We start from the raw sequence: 21,538 nt of genomic DNA on the forward strand, positions 1-21,538 counted from the left end.
CATAAACAAAGTTTCTGTCCTAGAACTGCCTGTCTGTGGAACTGTTCCACTGACCTGCTTCCCAGCTGACTACAACATAGTCGTGAGGAGGCAAGTAAGTATCATGCTTTTGTATAACTAGTCATTCGTTGATCTAAGGAGAATAACTCCATTTTACTACGTGACTCGTTCGTTTTTTGTTTTTTCATATAAGAATTTAGAATGCTGAAACCAACACAATTTCAAGGAATTGTACCTTATATCAAAAATAAATGTTAAAGCTTTTACAAAAAAAAAAAAAAAAAAAAAAAAAAATGAAAAGTTTTTACCGTTACAAAAACGACAAAAAATTTTTTTAATAAAATGAAGTTATTAACCTTAGATCAATGACGAGTTATGCAAAATCGCCGAAAATACGGGGCTTTGCTTTCAAGTATACTCCTTTTAATTTTTAAAAATTGACTCAACATTTTGGGCGGGCCTGAACAACATTCACCCCACCCCCACCCCTATATATTAGTGTTCAATCAATAATAATCCACTAAAAACATGCAAAAATGAAAGTCGTTCTTACAGAGGAGAGGTTGAGGTTGGGGAGTATTTATTCTGAAAGCCGTTTTTTTTTGGGGGGGTGCTTCTCCTTCAGGTCCGCCACATTTGGTAATTTTTTTTTTTTTTTTTACTAAACAGTAAAATTAAAATAAAACACCGATGTATATCAAGCCAAAGTCGGCGATTCAGAAGAAAAGCACAGGCGACGCTAAGTGCGATCGTACGACGTACCGGTGTCAGGTGAAAACCTAGCCGATTGTCAAACCGGACTTTGTTTTAGTTTAAAATAAATAAGCAAATTGTTATGTGAAACTTTTGAACACATTTTCATTTATTTGTTTAATAGATTTTACAAATTTATTTTAAACTAAAACAGGAAGTCCTGTTCGGCAATCGGAACATTTTCACATCGAGGCTAGGTTTTCAACTGACACCGGTATCGTCGAACTTAGGGGGCGCCTATGCTTCTGAATCGCCCTAAAACTATTCCTAACTAAAACTTCTCCCATATTAAAAAATGAATTAAAATTATCACATAAATAAAGCCCACATATTAACGTATCATTTTTTATTTTAATTTTTTTACTAATTGGTTTGAAAATTAATGTAACTTTAATTTAGAAACTAAGTTAAGATGTTTTAGATTTCTTTGGGTGAATTCTGAATTGTTGCGAAAAACTTTATATTAGAAAACTAATTAAAAAGATTTCTCACTAATAGCATTATTATTAATTTTAACAAAAATAAAGTTTTTATTTACATTTCTCCCCACGAGGGGAAAGCCCGCCAAAAAAAAAAGGCACTGTAGATTTGGACAAAAATTAAGATCGACTCTTTTAGCTATGAGGCAAGTGTAGTATCTGTTTTAATACACTTCACCTTTTCTGACCTCGATCAGTGGAAGAGAAATCCTTCTAGATTGAGGCAATTTTAATTTTTGCTCTTATCCAGAGTGCCCTTTTTTAAGGAGGCGGATTTTCCCTACATTAAAAATTGACCCTGTGCCTAACTCTGCCTTCGTGGGGAGGCAAGTAAATAGGAAAAATTAAGACCAACTCAGTCGAACGGAAGAAAATGAGATACTAACTTTTGCAAATTGAAACGTTTAAAAAAAAAAAAATGGTTACACAAAATAAATATGCATCAAGCAAAACAATGATTTGAGATGCATTTCCATTTAACATTTTACAGTCGCTTTAGTTTACAAGATTTTAGATTACCTTGGCATTACTTTCGGTAGCCTCGTAACTCTTGTTTTCCTTATTTTCCCCTTCACTCGCCACATTCCATGAGCGATGTTTCTTAGAAAAGAGGGGGGGGTTGTTTTCTAGATTCAACATCTATCAGCTAATACTTATTGTTGGCTAGTTTTTGAAAATTGTAATTTTATTTTATTTTTAGCTCCTTATATAAAGTGGCTTCATGCCTTGTCTGGAGCGATGGCCGATGGGCATAAAAAAAAAAAGAAATTGATATGTGCGATGCCTAAGTTCAGTCTCAAGAAACAGTGTATACCCCTGTAAGGGTAGCCGAAGCTGCGCGTGTAATTTGTGAGGCAAGGGTTGCGCAATCCTCAACCACACCTCTCCTGAATCGGCACTGCTGAGTGCTTGCTGGACTGGAGTCCGGTGGCAAAGAGAGGCCCAAGACTGACTGGAAACAATGCCGAGATAAGCAGAGAGCACATACATCGAATTCCCAAATGGTCACATTTTAGTACTGACCAGGCTCAACAATATTGGTGAATGGTGATCTGACGAGAACCGGTGTGGTGTGTGTCAATGCGATTATGCCGTGTGTGTGTATTTGTTAACCTAGACACACGCATATGTGTGTGTGTGTACGTTATCTTTTGGGGTGTTTATTTACAAAACAAACCTTTAAAAAGGGTGCTTAATATTTATAAAGCGATGACAGTTCACAATAAATTAACAGAAAAACTTATGCACATACTTATTTACCATTGAAAACCAAAAGTTACGGAAAATAATCGAGCAGAATTTTAATAATAAACAACATTAATTTACTATTTACGACATTAGCATTATCGTCCTTATGCCACGCGGTTTTGAGTTCGTTGACTCCGAATAGTAAATTAATTTTTTATTTAAATTCTACTTCCCCATTTTCTGGGATTTTGTTTACACACACACAAATATTTTTCAAGTATATCCATAAGTTTTCCTGTTATTTTATTTGGAACTCACAATTTACATGCATGTCTTTTTATAAATAAATAAGCAAAGAAGCACTCCTATTTAAAAAAACAAAACAAAAAAAAACTACTACTAACGATTTGTTTTGTTTTTAACTGAATATCGCCAGGTTAAAGAGACAGACTGAAGATATTATGGAAAAAAAAATTAGATTAAAAAATAAAATTTAAAAAAATTTGCTTTTATGATATTTGCTTCATTTCTCATTTGTTTATTAATGAAAGTTAAAATGATTTGATAACGGTTGACAAGATTAACAAGTCTTAATTTTTAAATTAACGGTGTTTTCTTTGGTCAGGTGTGATGGGGGGGGTCTTAACGAAACGAAATAAAAACAAAAACAATTCGCTTTTGACAGTTTATAACGCAAATAAATACATTTGAAATAAACCCCGTTTATTATCATTCATTCGTTGCTCTTCTTGTGGACGATAAGTTTGAATAATTGAAAAAAAAAAAAAATGAAGTAAATTATCGATGATAAACAAAAAAAAAACCTAAAGGAACGATTACTTCATTTTATTAAGAAGGGTAGAATAATCTATTACAAAAAAGAAATGGGGGTTCGATTTTTAATAGGTCATTACTTATAAAAAGTACCCCCATTTTCGGACCACCCTGTAGGCAGACAGCGCTCAAAACTGCCATCTCTGCGACGAAAAAAAAAAATGAAATTTGCGGTGGAAAAAGGAGGAATGCGGCACGAATTATGTCCGAAAAACAGAGTAAGGTCTTAGACTTACCAGTTAAGCAACAGACGGCGGCTCGAAATATATCTTAGACACTTTTTTTATGTGTCTTCCCTGCGAAAATATTTTCTAAGTTCGGAAAGCTTCGCCATTTTGGGTCGGCCAACAACGCTTGGCGTAGGATTTTATACGCCATATCACCATCTGACTGGAGAGTGACGACGGAGAAAAATTAAAAAAAAAAAAAAAAAGAGAGAGGAAGAGGAAAAGGGTGTATTGTATAAAGATGGGGATGGTGGAATGAAAGAAATAGAGAGGGATAGCGAGAAAAGATGGAGTGAAGAAGGAGATAGCGAGGTTGAGGGGACAACAGAAAAGTGCGTTGTTCTTAGAAGTATATGCAACAAGAACAGGACGAAGAAGACTAGAGAGAAAGTACGCGAAAAAGCAGAACACTTACATCCGGCCTCCAGGCGAGGATCAAAGTGTGGTATCCGTTCGTTCCACACACACACCCTCGGTAAGAGGAGGAAAAATCCTTCTAGATAGAGACAATTTAAATTTTTGTCCCGATTGATATGATTTGGGGGGGGGTCCCCTCTCGCATTAAAAGCCTATCTCTCGTGTCCAACTTTGCCCTCGCGGGGAGGGAAGTAAATGAAGATAGTAAGAATAATAGCGACAAGAGAAAGATACAAAAGTAAATTGTGATGGTGGTGGTGGAGATTAACGAAAAAGAAAGAGAGGGAGGGGGATAGAAAGCGATTCGTGGGCGTGGCTCGACACCTGCCGAGACACACCACACGCCACCATAACCCACCCTCTCTCGCCGGCTTTCCGTCGATAGAATTCCATCACCACTATTAATTTGTCTTCCTTTCTTCTACAACTACTAAACAGGTACCAGCTTATACTACGTTAGCTGGACTGTATTTACTAACAGAAACAGCTGATGATGTACCCATTCCACATCTCTTGCAACCTCCTTCTTCAGTTTTGTTAATAAAAAATAAATTAAAAAAAAAATCACACGAAAATTAAAGTCACAACGCAAAAGAAGCCTTCGGTTATTGAGTATTCCCTTCCTCACCAACAGATCGAAATCGACTTTCTTTTTTAAAATTCATCTTACCTTGATTTACTGTCTTTCTTGTTTTTCATCGTATATGTTTGCCAAGAAAATCCGTCACTCGCATCCGAATGGATGCAAAGACAAGCAGTATTAAATTAAAAAAAAAAAAAAAAGAAAAAGGAAAAAAAGAAGGAAAAAGAAAATCTCAGTTCACACTTGTAGTTAATAGCTTTTACTACTACGGTGTTAGCGCCATTCGTGCTTTTTCCGCGCTCATTCATGTCGACCTGAAGCCACACCTACTGAACATTTACTATGCTAAATACTATAAAAAGGCAACGCATTTATAAAAACATTTACACTCAGTCATCAAACGGCAAATGAGAGAAAGAAGGAAGGAGAAAAACCACCGACAGTCAGCTGACTTCTGGAAATCTTAGCTGAATCTGGAACATGTTATTTGATATTTGAAGATCTCCTCCCCCCTCTCCTGCTCTGTGCATAGGAAGTTTTTTGTTGTTGTTTTTTTTTTTTGTCGGGGTAAATTAAATTTAAAGCATTTATTCTTAATTTCTTACGTGATATTTGTATCCTTCTTTACTTGCCGCGCCACGAGAGCAAAGTTATAGGCGATCATGCATATTAATTTGCTTGTCGTCTGTGAAAAAATATATGTAAAGAAACATATTAAAAATATATATATGTAAATAAACATATTAAAAAAAATATATACTGGTGATCAGGCTGTCTGAAGATATTGGCTTCCTGGGACGAAATGCACCTAACATTGATGCATTTTGTTTTTCTACTTCTTTTGCAAAACTTAATTATGTTCTGCAAAATCAAAAACAAAAACAAAAAAAAATAACAACCCACCTTTTCCTTTTTTTTTCCTTCTTCCCATTTTCCCTTTCTCTTTCCATCTCCCTCACTTCCTGACTGGTTTCCTTACTTAAAATGTACCAAACCTTAATACTATAACCCTTTTCCCTCTCCCATCGCAAAACTCATTCATGCTCTGCAGGGCAGGGAACAAAAACGATAAAATCCACTATAAAACAACCAAACCAAACACTACAAACTAGCAATGGAAGATGTAAAGAGTTTGAAGAATAAAAGCCTTTTACAAAATAAGTGGATGCAACATGAATGCTATTTCAAAAATAACTGGATTCAGCATTAAATAACACGAAAAGGGTTGATATGCCGTAAAACAAAATAACCAAACCAAACCAAAGAATATATATGTAAATTAACATTAAAAAATCTATATGTAAATAAACATATTAAAAAATATCTGGCCGGCGCTTGTGGAAAAAGTATACTCCCAGTTCCGACTCGTATCGAGGCAGTAATTGAGGCCGAAGGCAACTACATTGAATAGATGTCAGCTCTATTACATAATCAAGTTACCTGAATTGATTTTTTCAATAAAAGTTTTAAAATAAAGCTGCATGATTGTTTTCTTAAGGGCGACAAATTTATCGTTCCACCCTGTAGAACTTAATTGGGTGGGTGTCATCAAATTGACTAGCATCATCTATTTCCTATGATATGTTCTGACATAGACAACAAGCAATAGCTCAAGTAATGATACATTACTTGAAAGTACTTTGTTCAAACTCCTCGACTTAATGCTCATAGGGAACATGAATTGGAACAGATACATTGAGGGCATTGCCAAGGCTGCTGCAAAAAGGAGGGCTCTGTCTACAACGCTAGAAAGTTACTTACACCTGAGAGTATCTTGTATCTCTACAAGGCCACCATTCGCCCATATATGGAGTATTGTTACCACATTTGGGCTGATGCATCTGCTACTGAGACTAGTAGCAGATGCAAGGTTCAAAAGGGAGTCGCCAACCTAATAGGTCCTGTGCTGTCAACTACGCTTCCCTCGTCTGTCCCATTGATGAAGTATTGCATACCTCTGCCTATATATATTATTCCTTAATTGGAATTCATTTTTGAGATGAGCATTATATATATTAATTTATTTTTATTTCAGACTATTATTCTCATCTTTATTAGTTGTTGTTTTCATCTTTATTAGTTGTTGTTTTTCACGACGTTTCGGCCAACTATTCCTCTGGCCTTCGTCAGGTGGTAACCGCGATGGATAGGAACTTCGAATCTCCTAACTGCATTCTCAGCAATCACTGCCATATGTAAAAAGTTCATATGCATCACCGCTAAACATACGGTCAGTTTTTAATGTAAAGAAAATCCCACTCTGAAGTGAGACAAAAATTCAAAATTGGCTTAGTCTGATAGGATTTCTTCTTCACTAACTGAGGACAGAAAAATTATCAAAGCGAATAAAAACGACAAAGAGATGCTAAACAGATTTTTTTAAATTTAAATTTTGGGTTCACGTGTACGAGCAGCACCGCCCCTTCCTCACATATTTTTTAAATTTTTGTCCTGTTTAATTTTTTCAGCAGATTATTATGGAATGGACACTAATTTACCAGATTACCAAAAAAGAAAAATGAAAAATAGTCAATATTCAAATATTTGTAGGGGTGCTTAGTTTTTAATGCAACGTCGTAGTAAATCGATCACTCATTTTAGAACCACTCAACGTTTTTAGACCAAATTTTACCGTTTTTATAAGCAGTTTGGCATTTTTAAAAAATTTTGTTGGAAATTTGCCCTTTTCCGCTTTTTTTATATGCATATTTATGGTTCTTCAAGTTTTGTCACCCGACATTTACAAAGGTTTTGCACAAACTAATTTTTTTTTTTGGTCCCCCCCCCCCGACAAAAGGAGTATGGACCTGTAAATTCACCCTTGTCTGTTCGTCTGTTCACACTTTTCTCAATAACTACGCCTTGAAATTTTTTTAGATTTTGCACAAACATTAAACATGATATAAGTAAAAATGTAACAGAATATATTTTCCGGGAAAACTCTGGTTGCCTGCCCTAGGGGTGCCTTTCAAGTTAAAGTGGGTAAAATTGACACTTTTGTGCTTATTAAAAAAAATTGATACCTTGAATTTTTATAAAACTTTCTAAAAAGTTGTAACTAACTGATTTCTATATAATTTTATTTGTCTATACTTCACAATAACTCTTGGATGTACCCCAGGGGCTCTTTGAGGGCAAATAAAAACACTCCATTTTTAGGACTATTTTACCATGTTTGTCCAAAATTTTCTGTGTATGTCTATTTAGCGGTTTTGCATGATGCTGAACTCAAATTTAAATATGTTAAGGCCCTGGGGACTTTTGAGGCTTAATGGGAAGTGGGGGTAGGCAGCAAATGATGGACTTAGTCATTTCTTTTTTTGCATAGAGCAGAACTCAAATTTACACATGTTAAGGCCTAAAACTGCACCGTTTGTTCATTTTCATCAGGATTTAGCCTCCCCCTGGGAATTTTTGGGGGTTAAATGGGGGGGGGGCTAAACTTAGTCATTTTTTTATGCCTCCTCACTGTGCACTCACGAGGGACCATGCATGCTTCACTTGTTTTTTGTTTTAATATGCAACCTTCACGTTTCATCATCCAACATTTACAATTTTTAAACTAACTAGAAAACTCTTTGGTATACTTACGTGTGTGCACAATTTCTAATATAATAAATCGATCCCCCAAAATTTGAATCCACCAACAAAAACAAACATGAGAAACAATGAAAACAATGCAGAATACTGACCTTAATACCCTTAAAAATCAACTTTTTAAATGTAAGTCTTTAGTTGGTACTCTAGTGCACATTGACCATTAATTATTGAATTTAGTTTGATAAATAAAACATTCTTTATATAAAAGGGGTTTGAGTGTTTTTGTTGTGTGGTTCCAATATGGGGGCTCGATTTATTGTATTAGAAACTGGTTTCCTCATCATTTTGTTTGATCCACATAAGAACCAAAAGTCTAAGTTTTGGTGGTCTGAGCTCCTCTTCTGACTGCTGGTTGTTGGCTAGTTCCTGACAATTAGGTAACTAGTTCCTTAAGGGACATATAGGATTATTGCGCCCTAGTAGCTGACTGGTCAGTGCATGGCTGCATCAGTCAGCAAGGACGCATTAATCCGCAAGAGAAAATAGTTTGTTATGGTGACTGCTACAAAGGCCAAATACAATTTTTGAAGGCCAAACTGCTTCAAAAAGAGCCAAATTAGTGAAATTTGACTTTAAAAAGGCCAATTGAGCAACCCTAGAAAAAATATGAGAATGACCTCTGTTTGATGTAGGTTTATTTTCATTATATGATATCTATATATCTTTAAAAGTAAGAATGTGCATGTATGTGTGTGTGAGGGCACTTCTCAACCTAAATACTCTACAGATTTTGGATCTACAGACTTGAAATTTGGTATATAGGGTATTCAGACATGTAGAAAACTTTTTAATCGGTTTTCATCCAAAAAAAGGGCTGCTAAGGAGTCAAAATTGAAAAATTGGCACGTGGAGGGGTCATCAGACTTTTATTTGTTTGTCAACTGTTTTACGAATATGCATGTGTGAATCATTTAAATAGCAAATTCCTTTTGTTAAGATTAAGTAGGTTTGAAAACATTTTTTCAAGATCGTGTCAAGCTGTCATAATGGTTATCGTACTTGACTCACTGTAATTCATTGCTTTTTAATCATATTTGAGTTCAAATCATTTCTGTTTTCTCCAAGCAAAAACAACAGAACCAAATATAACAAAACATATACAGAATCTATTTAACTCTTATGGTAGCTGCCGACATAGTCATGGTCATATTTGACACCATAAAATGTAAGTTAGAATAATGGATTGTTTTTGATGCAACCAAACTATTCAAACAAAATATTGTTGGTCTGTAATTAGTGTAATGTTTTACAATGTTCCTGTTAAATACAATGTGTGTTTGTCAGTAGTGGTTATGTATAATCTATATCTCTCTATATATCCATGAAATTGAAAATGTGTATGTGTGAGGACACTTCTTAACCTATATATTCAACGAATTTTTCTTCTGCAGACTTGAAATTTGGTATTCAGACACGTGGAAAACTTTAAATCAGTTTTCATCTGGAAAAAAGGGCTGCTAATGGAGTCAAAATTGAAAAATTGGTACTTGAGGATCATTAGATTTTTATCTGTTTGTCAATTGTTTCATGACTATGCATACACAGCCATGAAACATGACAGCTTCCTTAAGTTAAGAATAAGTAGGTGTTAAAAAAAACTTTTTAAAGATCGTGTCAAGCTGGTCTAATGGTTATCATACTTGATTCACTGTCTTTAGATTTTGGTTTTGATTTCAGCTATAGTATTTTTTTTTTTTTGACTTACAAGAAGTGAACTGTAAGAAAAAGCATAATACTCGCATGCACATGTCTCAGCTTCTGCATTAATTATAATATAATATTTATGCATATTTTATGACCGGGCAATGACGAGTGACCTGCTAGTATATCTATAAAAGTAAGAATGTGTGTATGTGTGTGTGAAGACAACTCTCAAGCTATATATTCAACGAATTTTTGATAAAAAATTTTACTTGAAATTTGGTATATAGGGTATTCAGACATGTGGAAACCATTTTAATTCGTTTTCCTTCAGAAAAAAAGGGGCTTCTAAGAGGTCAAATTGAAAAATTGGTATTTGGTGATCATCAGATTTTTATCTGTTTGTCAACTATTTCATGACTGTGTATGTGCAATTTGTTAGCATGACAGCTTGTTTATGTTAAGAATAAGTAGGTTTGAAAACACTTTTTAAAAATATTGTCAAGCCGACCTAATAGTTATCGTATTTGACTCAAATATCTTTAGATTTTTGTTTCACTCTCAGCTCGGGTATTATTTTTTTTTCACTTACAAGAAGTGAACTGTTAGAAAAAAAACATAATACTCGCATGCACATGTCTCAGTTTCTGTCAGGTTTGTTTACTTCATTTTTTTAAAAGGAATTTAACGTTACGTTTAATACTGGACAACATGGGGTACATCTGGTATTATATATATATATATATATATATAAAGGTGACCTCGTCTGTCTATCTATCTTTCTGAGGAACAGTCCCTTCCAAAATTTTGATCTACAGATTTAAAACTTGATATATAGACGATTAAGAACTGTGGAAGAAAATTGATTTGGTCTTTAGCCGGTAAAAATAGCTGCTAAGGGTCAAAATTGAAAAAAATTGACACTTGGCAGGCATAATCCGACTTAAACTGCTCTTATACTCATGTGCAAATATACATTTATAGATTAAACAATGTTATTTGTTTTTGTTTTTGCAGTTTTAGTATGGATTTTGGTCAGACGTTTTCTTTTTCGATTCTCATTGATGGTGTCGAAGTTATATTTTCTTTTTACTTTTGAAATCACTATTATATATTGGGTACAATATAATAATCAATAGAGTATTGGCTCTGTAATAATAAATACAAAATCTGTATCAATTAAAATATAATATTTAAATGCATTTTTCAACCGGGCTACGCCGTGGTAGGTGACACTAATATATATTAAGTACAATATAATAATCAATAGAGAATTGGTGGTGGTGGTGGTGGTATTATTATTATTATTATTATTATTATTATTATTATTATTATTATTATAACAATAATAAATAAATAAATACGAAATCTGCATGAATTAAAAGATCATATTTAAGCATATTTAATGACTGGGCAATGTTGGGTTGTCTGCTAGTTATATATAAATATCAACTGGTACTAATTAATCGAATGTGTTGTGTATATATAACTGTGTATGGACAGACGCCATGTTTTTATTTCACAAATGGATTTTGTAAGTGTTTGGCTAATGTAGTCTGGTATAGCGAGAAACGAAACTGAGCAGCCAATCAAATTGCTCGGAAAACAAGAATGGAGTCAGAAGGGAGCAATGATTATTTACTTGGGGAGATTGATAGTGGTGAAAGATAATATCACAAAACAATCATGCAATTAATTTAATGAAAATAATTGTGAGGAATGATAGAGGGACAGATAATAAACCAACGTATATTCATCAGCCTTCATAAAGTCATCAACTCAAAAAGATGTCTATGTAACTTTACAACAGAAGTTGTATTTTCACTTTTCTGTTTTTTATTGCTGTTTTTACACTTTTTTACTCCAAACAAGACAAATTGCCACTTGGCTGCAAGGAGCTATTATTTAGGATCATATCTAACAGAGGACTGTCGGGAGTTGAGCAGCAAGATGTCTGTTATATTTAATCTTCTGCAAGTTAGTACAGTCAGTGAAGCAGGAAACAGTGAGGAAATTGCAAAGTCTAGTCGTCCAAGGAAAGAAAATATTAAAGTGTGGAATGCATTCTGGCATCTAGGGACTTTTACAGTGAAGGGGTGGGTGCTTGTTGCTGGTAAGGTTAGTCAGGAGTATGTACATCGAGGGGGGCATGTGCTATGAGTTCATTAGAACATATTCCATTAAAGTACTTGTAAAACAGGCACAAGAATGCAACATTGTGACTATGGCACAGAGGTTGGAGCTTAGCCGATAGTGTGGGATTTAATAGATTTGAGACTCTTTTTTTTTTTTTTTTGGACCCTGTTTCAAGTCAGAGACTAGTAGTGGATGCACCAGTCCAGATGTAGCAACAATAGTTCATACATGATCGAATTGTAGTGTGATAAATATATGGGCTACTCTCTGGTGTGAGTAATTTTCTAACATGGTGGAGGGAGCCCACTTTCTTTGCAGCAGTCTTGGCAATGTCCTCAATATATTTGTTCCAATTCATGATTTTGAAAAATTGACTCTCAGTTAGGGTGTTATTTGCCATGGCAATCGGAAGTTGAGAAGTTTTTTTTTTGTAGTTGTTAAAGGAAAGAAGCTCAGTCTTAGTAGCATTAAATGTCCATTTACAGTTCCATTCCATTACAGATTGAAAGTCTTTTCTAGGATTTCTGTCATTGCCTCAGATATGTGTACATTCGTTTTTCTCTCGTGCTTACTATAGAATGTGGTGCCATCTCGGACATAATTTTACCAGGGAAGTATTTAACAAGGCCGATGAATGAATGCGTGAATGTAGGATTGACATGAAATTCTTAAAGATAAACTAAAATGACCGAAAAATGGGCTGAAATGACTTAAATAAATAAAAAGTAAATGATTTAGAATGACTTTAATGAACTTAAGGATGAATTGAATGACCTTAAGAATGACTTGAATGCTTAAAAAATAACTTGAATCCTTCAAAAACAACTTGAATGATCTAGAGAATGACTTGAATAGCTTTGAGACTGACTGGTTGTAAAGTAGGTGATTATTTTACATTAAATTAATACAGAAAAATGATCCCCCACTTTATATCACAAAGTTACAAATATAAGTACAGCATGTAGTAAGAAAAACGCGTGGACTATTGGGGAATGAAGTGTTAAAAATAAATTCATTGCTTAATGAGATAGAAATGAAAAAAATTAAAAAATTAAAAAATTATGAAGCTAGCTTGAAATTAAAAGAAAATGTTCCCCCTCCTACTACGAAGTGAGAAAAGTACCAGTGCATTTATTACCGTTAGTAATAGCTAAGTTGCAAAAGTTAATAAAGGAAGGCTTATTAGAACCTGCCCCTTCAAGAGGAAGTAAACGGGCATCACCCATTGTGGTATTAAAAAAAAAGACGGTGACTTGAGAATTTGTGGAGATTATAAAATAGGGGTGAACCATAAAGTTTGCACTGACTCGTACACTATTCCGAATGTAGAAGTAGCTCGACATAAGCTTGCTGGAATTAAAGTATTTTCGGAGATAGACCTAAAATCACCTTACTATCAAATACCCATAGATAAAAATTTTAAAGAAATGACGACCATAAACACACCTATAGGCCTGTTAAGGTAGAAAAGAATGCCATATAGCATAAAAACGCAAAGTGCAATTTTTCAAAAAGCTATTGAAAAAGTAATAGCAAATGTTGAAAATACCATCTGTTATCAAGACGATATATGTGTTGAAGATTTAAATGAAGATGATTTAAAGAAAAAAAAAACTGAAAATATATTGAACCGGCTAAGAGACACTGGCATGACAGTAAATACAAAAAGTGTGTAACCAACAGTAACGAAATATCATTTTTGGGTTACTCAATATCAAAGGAAGGGATCTCTACAGATAAAGTACTAATAGAAAAAATTCTAAAAGTGGCTATACTAAAAAATAAAAAAAGAGTTGAAGTCCTTCTTAGGTTTGGTAAATTTTTATAGAAAATATGTACCAAAATATAATGAGTTGATGGAACCATTTGCAAAGTTAAGAAAAAAATGCGGAATTCATTTGGTTAGAACACCAAGAGAAAGCCTTTGAAAATTTAAAACAGATTCTGGCGAAAAAGCCAATAGTATAAATTTTTTACCCTAAGAAGGACATAACTCTAACTACTGACGCTAGGGAGCATTCTGTATCCGGTATTTTGTCACAAGATGGTCATCCCACATTGTACTTATCGAGGAGATGAACAACGACTGAACACAATTATTCAAATATAGAAAGGGAGACTGTTAAGTTTTGAGACATTGTGTTGAACAAAGATGGCGGCATAGTTCAGATCAGTAACCAAGATGGCGGCCAAAAATCAAATGCGGTCCGTGGCGTAGTTAACCTGTTAAGTTCTGAGATATTGTGCTGATCAAAGATGGCGGCGTAGTTCAGATCAGTAACCAAGATGGCGGCCAAGAATCAAATGCGGTACATGGCGTAGTTAACCTGTTAAGTTCTGAAATATTGTGTTGAAAAAAGATGGCGGTGTAGTTCAGATCAGTAACCAAGATGGCGGCCAAGAATCAAATGCAGTCCGTGGCGTAGTTAACGACGAACTGATTGCATCCAAAATTCGACAATTTTTATAATAATTTTTAAACGTTTTCATTGTTTGTTTAGCACAGCCGTTGGTTATAAAAATGATTGGTGAATCCATTCGTCTCATACCCCTATTAGGAGTCAAAAACATTTTACATAGTGTGCCATAGTGTGGACAACGGATAGATCCAGACAGTTCTTGATGAGGAAAAAAATTCTCATATATTACATTGGGCGATTAGACTGATGGTGTTCGACTTTGATATTTAGTATGTTAAAGGGAATACTATACTGCACGTTGATGCCTTATCTAGATTGAGATTTCATAGAGAGGATAAGGACAAAAACGATGAAGAATTTGAAGACACATTCCTGCACCTTGTAGAAACCGATGTAACATCTGTAGATAAAATGGCTACTGAAACTTCAAATGACTACTATGTTAAACAGAATAGTGTTGCGGATAAAAGAGAATCGTTGGGGAATTTTTTCAATGGCTGAAAGACCATTTAAAGAAATAAGACATAAACTGACTCTAGAAAACGGGGTAATATGTAATGTAGACTTGGTAGTTTCCCAGAAACACAGAGGAGACATGTTTTCAAAAAGTGTACATGACGTACACTGTGGAGTGGCCGCTATGCAAAGAAGATTAAAATTGGAAGGATGGTGGCCGGGGTACTCAAGAGATATAGAAGACTACGTAAAAAGATGCAAAAAATGCACATAACTCAGGAATTTCAAGCAAAAGAAAATACATGTGTGGCCCTGATAAGCAGAACCATGGAGCAGAGTACACATGTATAGCAATACATGGTCACATATAAAAAAATTCTTCAGACCATATCTACTTCCCGTCCTTTTTTAATAGTGGCATCAAATCATATACTTTTGAGATATATATGCTATAGTAGCTTACAAATCCTAAGAAATCCTGGCGTTTAGCAATGTTATCAGGTGTGGGTATATTCTTAATAGCTTCAGCACTTTCTGGGTCTGGCTTTCTTCCTTTACTGTCAAACAGTGAGGTCCAGAAGGGAGAAGGAATGATCAACACTTGCATCATTATTAACTCATCAAGTGGTGAGGTTCAGAAAGGTGTTGTGCAGTTAGAGATTAATCAAAACTTGCTACACGATAGACTCATCAAGCAGTAAGGTCCATAAGGGGAAATGCAGTCAGAGATTAAGCAACACTTTTCACTATTGACTCATCAAAAAATTAAGCTCAGAAAAGGTAAGTGCGGTTAGATATTAAGCAACATATGCTTCACTATTGATTCATCAATCAACAAAGTCTGTAAGGAGAAAGTGCGGTTAGTGAGGTAGCAACACTTGCTTCACTATTATCTCATCAGACAGTAGCTAGAATGTCGGATAAGATCTGCGTGCAATCTTCCCACAGGAAAACATTTGAAATAAAAGATGTCTGAAAATATAACCGGAACCTTCTGGTCGTTTATTTGGCCGGTTCATCAACTAAGATCCAGATGAAGAAAGTAATGTTTCCCTGTTTGGCAAGATATAATTACCCAGAAGATGTTCCGGCCCTTTGTTGTTAAGGAAATGTTCGTTGATAAATTGTTATATGTCCCGTTTGTTGAACTATTGTTGAAGGTAAATGTATATGTGCTAAAAATGTGCACACACACACACACACACACACACACACACACACACACACACACACACACACACACACACAACTACAACAACAACAATAACAAACATTACATAGACAATTATATATATCTATAATATAAAGCTGAACGTCTGTGTGTGTGTCTGGTCACGAACAGGCTCCTATATGGTTGACTATTAAAGAAAACTGATCACATATAATGATAGAAGATGTATCGAGACACAGGAATGGGTATGTTTGATCTGGCATAATGATGATTCATTAAAATTGTGGGGTCTGCGTATGCGGCTGGTCCACAAACTATGGAAATAAAAAAATTTAAAAATTAAAAAAAAAACGTTTGATATAGATGTACATAATAATACTTTGATAAGTATGTTTTAACTTAAATAGGGATGGTATAACAAAATTGTGGGGTCTGCGTTCGCGCCTGACCTCCATAGAATGGAAATAGGCACAAACTTTAATAAAGACTTTTCATATCTAATCTGCGTAAGTATACTTTGATAATTATGTTTCCATTTGAAAAAATATGGTATAATAAAATTATGGGGTGTTCATTCGCGCATGACCTCCATAGAATGGAAATATGTCACAAAGTTTAACAAGATTTTTTAATATAGATCCACAGAATATTGTGATAAGTGTTTGAGTGTGAACAGGTATGGTATAATAAATTATGGTGTTTATCTATTTTATTTTTACTTTCATCATATTTTGCTTTGGTTTTGATACCCCCGAATTCGAAGCTATCTCTTTACAACTCTTCCTTTTCATAACCTATCATACTTTCATAAATCAGAGTCCATTTTCTGTAGGTTGTTTTTTAACCCAGTCAACGACGGGTACTTTTGCTAGTATATATATATATATATATATATATATATATATATATATATATATATATATATATATATATATTACAATAGAAAAATATATATATATATATTACAATAGAAAAATGCGAGCATGAAAAGTAATACGGTTAATCTTAAACATGTTAAAACTGGAAAAGCAAAGGACAAGATATTCTAGTAAAAAGTCTAATAACTTTATAACTTAAAATATTGCAGCATTAAGAATTGATTATATAATGTTATGAATTGAATTTAATATATATATAGGTTTACTCTCCTACACTTGGCAAAGGTGAGGATATATCAAGCATGTGTCCTCAGCATATTATTCTACTGCAGTGAGACATAGACCCTCTACAAGCATCAAGAGCACAAACTAAATGCCTTCCATCTGCACAATCTAAGAAAGATCTTAGGCATTTCATGGCAGGACCATGTTCCAAACAAAGACGTTCTTGCCAAATCAAATCTTCCAAGCATGTTTGCCCTCCTCTCCCAGAGACGTCTGCACTGGCTAGGGCACATCGTTTGCATGCAGAATGGCCGAATCCCCAAAGACATCCTTTATGGCGAGCTCTTAGCTGGCAGTAGACCAACCGGTAGCCCACTCCTCAGATTTAAGGATGCGTGCAAAAGGGACTTAAAATCCAGCAACATCAACACTGTTGAACTTGAATCCTATGCTGCAGACCATCACTCCTGGGGAGTCAAAGTCAAGAAATGTATCCAACTGAGCGAGGAGAGAAGAGATGAACAGTGGAAGAAGAAGAGAGGCAGGCGCAAAAGTACAGCATCAGCAGCAGCATCTGCAGAGCATGACAGAGAGTATCCCTGCAGGAAGTGCAACAGAATCTGCCATTCCCGCATCGGTCTGCTCAGTCACAGCAACAGTTGCCACCACTCATGAACACCTTCAGGCGCGATTCTCCATTGTCTATCTAGATGGAAGGATGCCAATAATATATATATATATATATATATATATATATATATATAAGTATATATATATATATATATATATATATATATAAGACAAAAAATGTTAGTCTTTCCTTTTTTTCATATTTTCTGCATCGAATGCAGTTTTAAAATCTCTAGCAGTTATCAATCACCCTTGCCCAAGTTGGTTTGTTTATAACAGATAAACATTGGAACTACAAAGCGTTGGGTAATCTTGATTTTAAATACTGGACCCTGATTAGGACCAATCAAAATAATTCTCTTTAAAAAGAAAAACGTCTTTTCATTATCTAACAAATAGTCATCATCATCATCATCATCATCATCATCATCATCATCATCATCATCATCATCATCATCATCATTAACAGCAGCATGTAGTGCAAATAATATGCATATGTAAGTAATATATGTGTACATTTGGCAACATGGCATTGTGTATGTGTGTTGGTTTACCTTGCTCTTGTGAGTACGTGTATAGCTGTGAGTACCAATTTGTTTCTGTTTGCTGGACTCTTGTCAATATGTAGGAATATGTTAGTTTGTAGGAATATGGGTGCATGATGATAAAGGTTGGGGAGGGGTTGTTGAGCGTATGTTCTTGAAGTGCTGTTCAAGGTGTGGTTGACAAGTTTTATCAGGGGAAAATCTCATTTGTTCTTATAGACATTTCTAAGTTCATGTTGGCTTCTTACTTTGATGTCGACTTGTTACTTTTGGGGGGTTTGAAACGATTTTCATTGGTTGAAAATATTTTGAGTTAGCACGTTTCTGTGAAAACTTACTTGGTTTTGGAAGCAACAAAAAGGGCAAATCTAAACTAAAGTGAAGAAGAAAGAGACTATCGATTAGAACCATCTGATGTTTAGTGTTTGTTTGAAGCATGTTTCAGTCTTACTAAAATTGCTCACCAAGGCCAAAGAGCCCTTCATCTTCCATTTTCATATCAAAATTCTTTAGTTTAACTAATTGTTAACTTGTTATTCGAAGTGAAAGTGTAAAAAAGGTATAAGTAAAAAAAAAAAAAAAAAAAAAACATAATAGTTCAGTCAAACTAAAAAAAACAAAAAATCCCTTCACCCTGAACAAATTCCATAAAAGCGCTTTATTGTTTTTTTGGGTTTTTTTTTTTTTTGTAGTATTATATGTCGGGGGAAAAAAAACATACTAAAAGCTTATCAAAATAGGATTATCCAGTAGCGTAGCAACTATTTTTACTACTCAGGGCGGTTGTAAGATTTGCACCACCACCCCCTCGCTGGCTGTTGATAATCAAAATTCCAGAAAGTCCTCAAAATATTTAAATTTAAAAAATACAGAAATGCTAAATGATTTAAGACTGCTCATGAATAAAATATAAAATCTGGTATAAGACAATTATATATTATTACAAGAAACTTTTGAAGAAATTATTATTTAATATAAAACAGGAGAATTCAACTTAAAATTTTTATTTTCATTGGACGTAAAACTGGCGCTAAAGTTGAAAAATCCATTCAAAAATAATAAAATACAAAAACATTATGACCTCAAAAACTCATTTTGGTATAAAATTTCATAATTTTTGTTAACTTTTTATTATTTTAATTTTTTCTTTCTTCTATTTTTACCCCCTCAAAATGCCGCCTCTTGGCATGTGCCACCCAGGGTGGACCGCTCCTCCTGCCCCCCTTTGCTACGCCACTGGGATTACTACAAAGGGTTCAAATGTGACATCAAAGAATATTGCCACCAAAGCTATAAAATGTTAAATGCAACCTTCAGTGTCTGTCATATTTTTGTATATAAGGTGACTTGCCTTTCAGCGTCGATCATATTTTTGTATATAAATAACGTAGTAGGTTTGAAAGTATGTTTATACATTTATTTTTATATTATTATATTATTTTATATGATAGTATTATTTATACATTTATTTATTATTTATACATTTATTTATTATTTTATACATTTATTTTTTAACAATTGATTTTTTTTTACAAAGCTGATGCGAATGATGGAAAGTCAACAAATATTCCCCTTATGCAGTAATGAAGTAGAAAATGATGGAGAAAGAATGGTGATTGTTGCAAAAGGAGCTGAAGAGATCAATAAAACCATATTGAGAGGGGCGTTGGCATTGTGGTAGCTGCTGGAGTGGTGGTGCACAAGAGATGTCATATGAACTACATAAACAAGAAGCAAATAGACTTGCATAAGAAAGCTACTTCCATTTATCGTTCACCTGCCAAAAGAGGTACAAGGCTGTCTACTGATTCTTATAATTGCACAACACATTGTTTTTTTCTGTGGACATGAAGTGATAAAGTCAAGGTCTAGTGCTGATTTCGATGATTTTTTTTAAAACGGATGGGTTATCACATTGCAAACAGCATAAGATCCCAGGTCCCTGCTTCCCCAGCAGTACTGACGTGCAGAAGTTCAAGTGTAACGTGAACCGACACCTTGCTGCCCAAATCCCTACATAGTACCCCAGTAGTTGTTGCCCCTGATAGTAGCCCCCTACACCAAAGTGGCAATTTGCCTTGTTTGGGGTGAAAATGTAATAATAAAAAAAAAAAATGATGACTGGGTAAACACCATCAAAGGAAAACTGCATACTTTTGTAGAGGTGGAATCGAACCCAAGACGCCTAGTTACAAGATCAGAGTAGTCTTGGCGTCACATCCCCATAGAAGTAGACTTGCCCGCTTGCATGAGAGGCGAGAACAGGCTACTTAAGCAAGACATTCACGGCAGCGGGTGTGCTTTTAAATATACATCGTCTTGCCGACACTTTACATGGCGTCGCCAATATAGGAAACCTGCTACAAATAACGTTGGAATATGGACGAACAAACATGACAGACATTACTTCAACAGATCCATGAGCTACAGCAAGAGAACATCGCCCTGAGAAGAGATGAAGCCACTTAAAGTCCAGTAAGCCACTTACAAGGAGACTCGACAGACCTACCATAGAACCGAACTCCAGTGATGGTGACTGGGTGATATTCATTGACTCCTGGAATAGATACAAGGAGATGTGTGGGTTGACGGAGCCAACAGCATTAAGAAACGAGCTGAGAATGGCCTGTTCCCCAGAAGTAAACCAGCTGTTGTTCGACATGGTAGGAGCAGAAATACTGAACTCCATCAAGGAAGAACAGCTGTTACAACACATAAAACTCATAGCCGCCAGAAGCCTACACAAAGAAGTGTACTGGCAAGAATTCCATTCCGTAAGGCAGGAGGGGAAATCGGTTACAGACTTCGTAGCACGACTTTGATTGGTCGCAAATTCTGCAACTTTTCAGTGACTTGTCCGAACGTGATAGGATGCGGTCGGAAAGTCATCTATTCCAACGATATGGTAACATGACAAATGGTGGCAAGGCTGTCGGAGGCTGCGACGCTTATGACACTGGAAGAAAAATTCAACAGGTTTGTTAGCTTAGAGACCACAGACAAATCTATCTCCCATCTCCACAGTAGTGTATACCCTACTACAATAAGCATACAGAGGTCGAGCCACAGGCAGTGGCCTCGAGTGAACCAAACCGTATCAACCCCGAGAGACACTGAACCTTGTAAATGGTGTGGGAAGAGCTCACACCCTGACGACTCAAAAGGATGAGGGGGCTGCCCAGTAGCAAAGATGACTTGTCACAATTGCAGCTTGACCGGACATTTAAAAAGGGTCTGCCGAAAACCGAAGCAGGGGTCCAGCAACAGATCTACAGAGTGGTTGGAGCAGAATCTAGAACTCTCACTACTAAAAGACACAAAAAGGATCGTAACCGGATGCTTTGCCAAGATGGAC

General features: G+C 35.1%; 1 protein-coding gene across 8 annotated transcripts in view; it reads right to left on the reverse strand.

The window, feature by feature from the left end:
* The window catches only part of LOC145286300 (uncharacterized), a 408,045-nt gene extending 403,112 nt beyond the window's left edge, over positions 1-4,933 (reverse strand). For 2 of the 8 annotated variants that reach the window (XM_080135168.1, XM_080135162.1), the window contains exon 1: positions 3,897-4,140. The gene's annotated coding sequence lies outside the window, so the exon portion shown is untranslated. Of the gene's footprint in view, positions 1-3,490; positions 3,855-3,896; positions 4,141-4,568 lie in introns of those variants that run through there. The other 6 variants (XM_080135171.1, XM_080135166.1, XM_080135169.1 and 3 more) reach the window with 5 other exon arrangements.
* Positions 4,934-21,538: the final 16,605 nt, after the last annotated feature.

Source organism: Euprymna scolopes, chromosome 10, assembly GCF_053919585.1.
Source record: "Euprymna scolopes isolate OS-2025 chromosome 10, ASM5391958v1, whole genome shotgun sequence".
Taxonomy (NCBI): Eukaryota; Metazoa; Mollusca; class Cephalopoda; order Sepiida; family Sepiolidae; genus Euprymna; species Euprymna scolopes.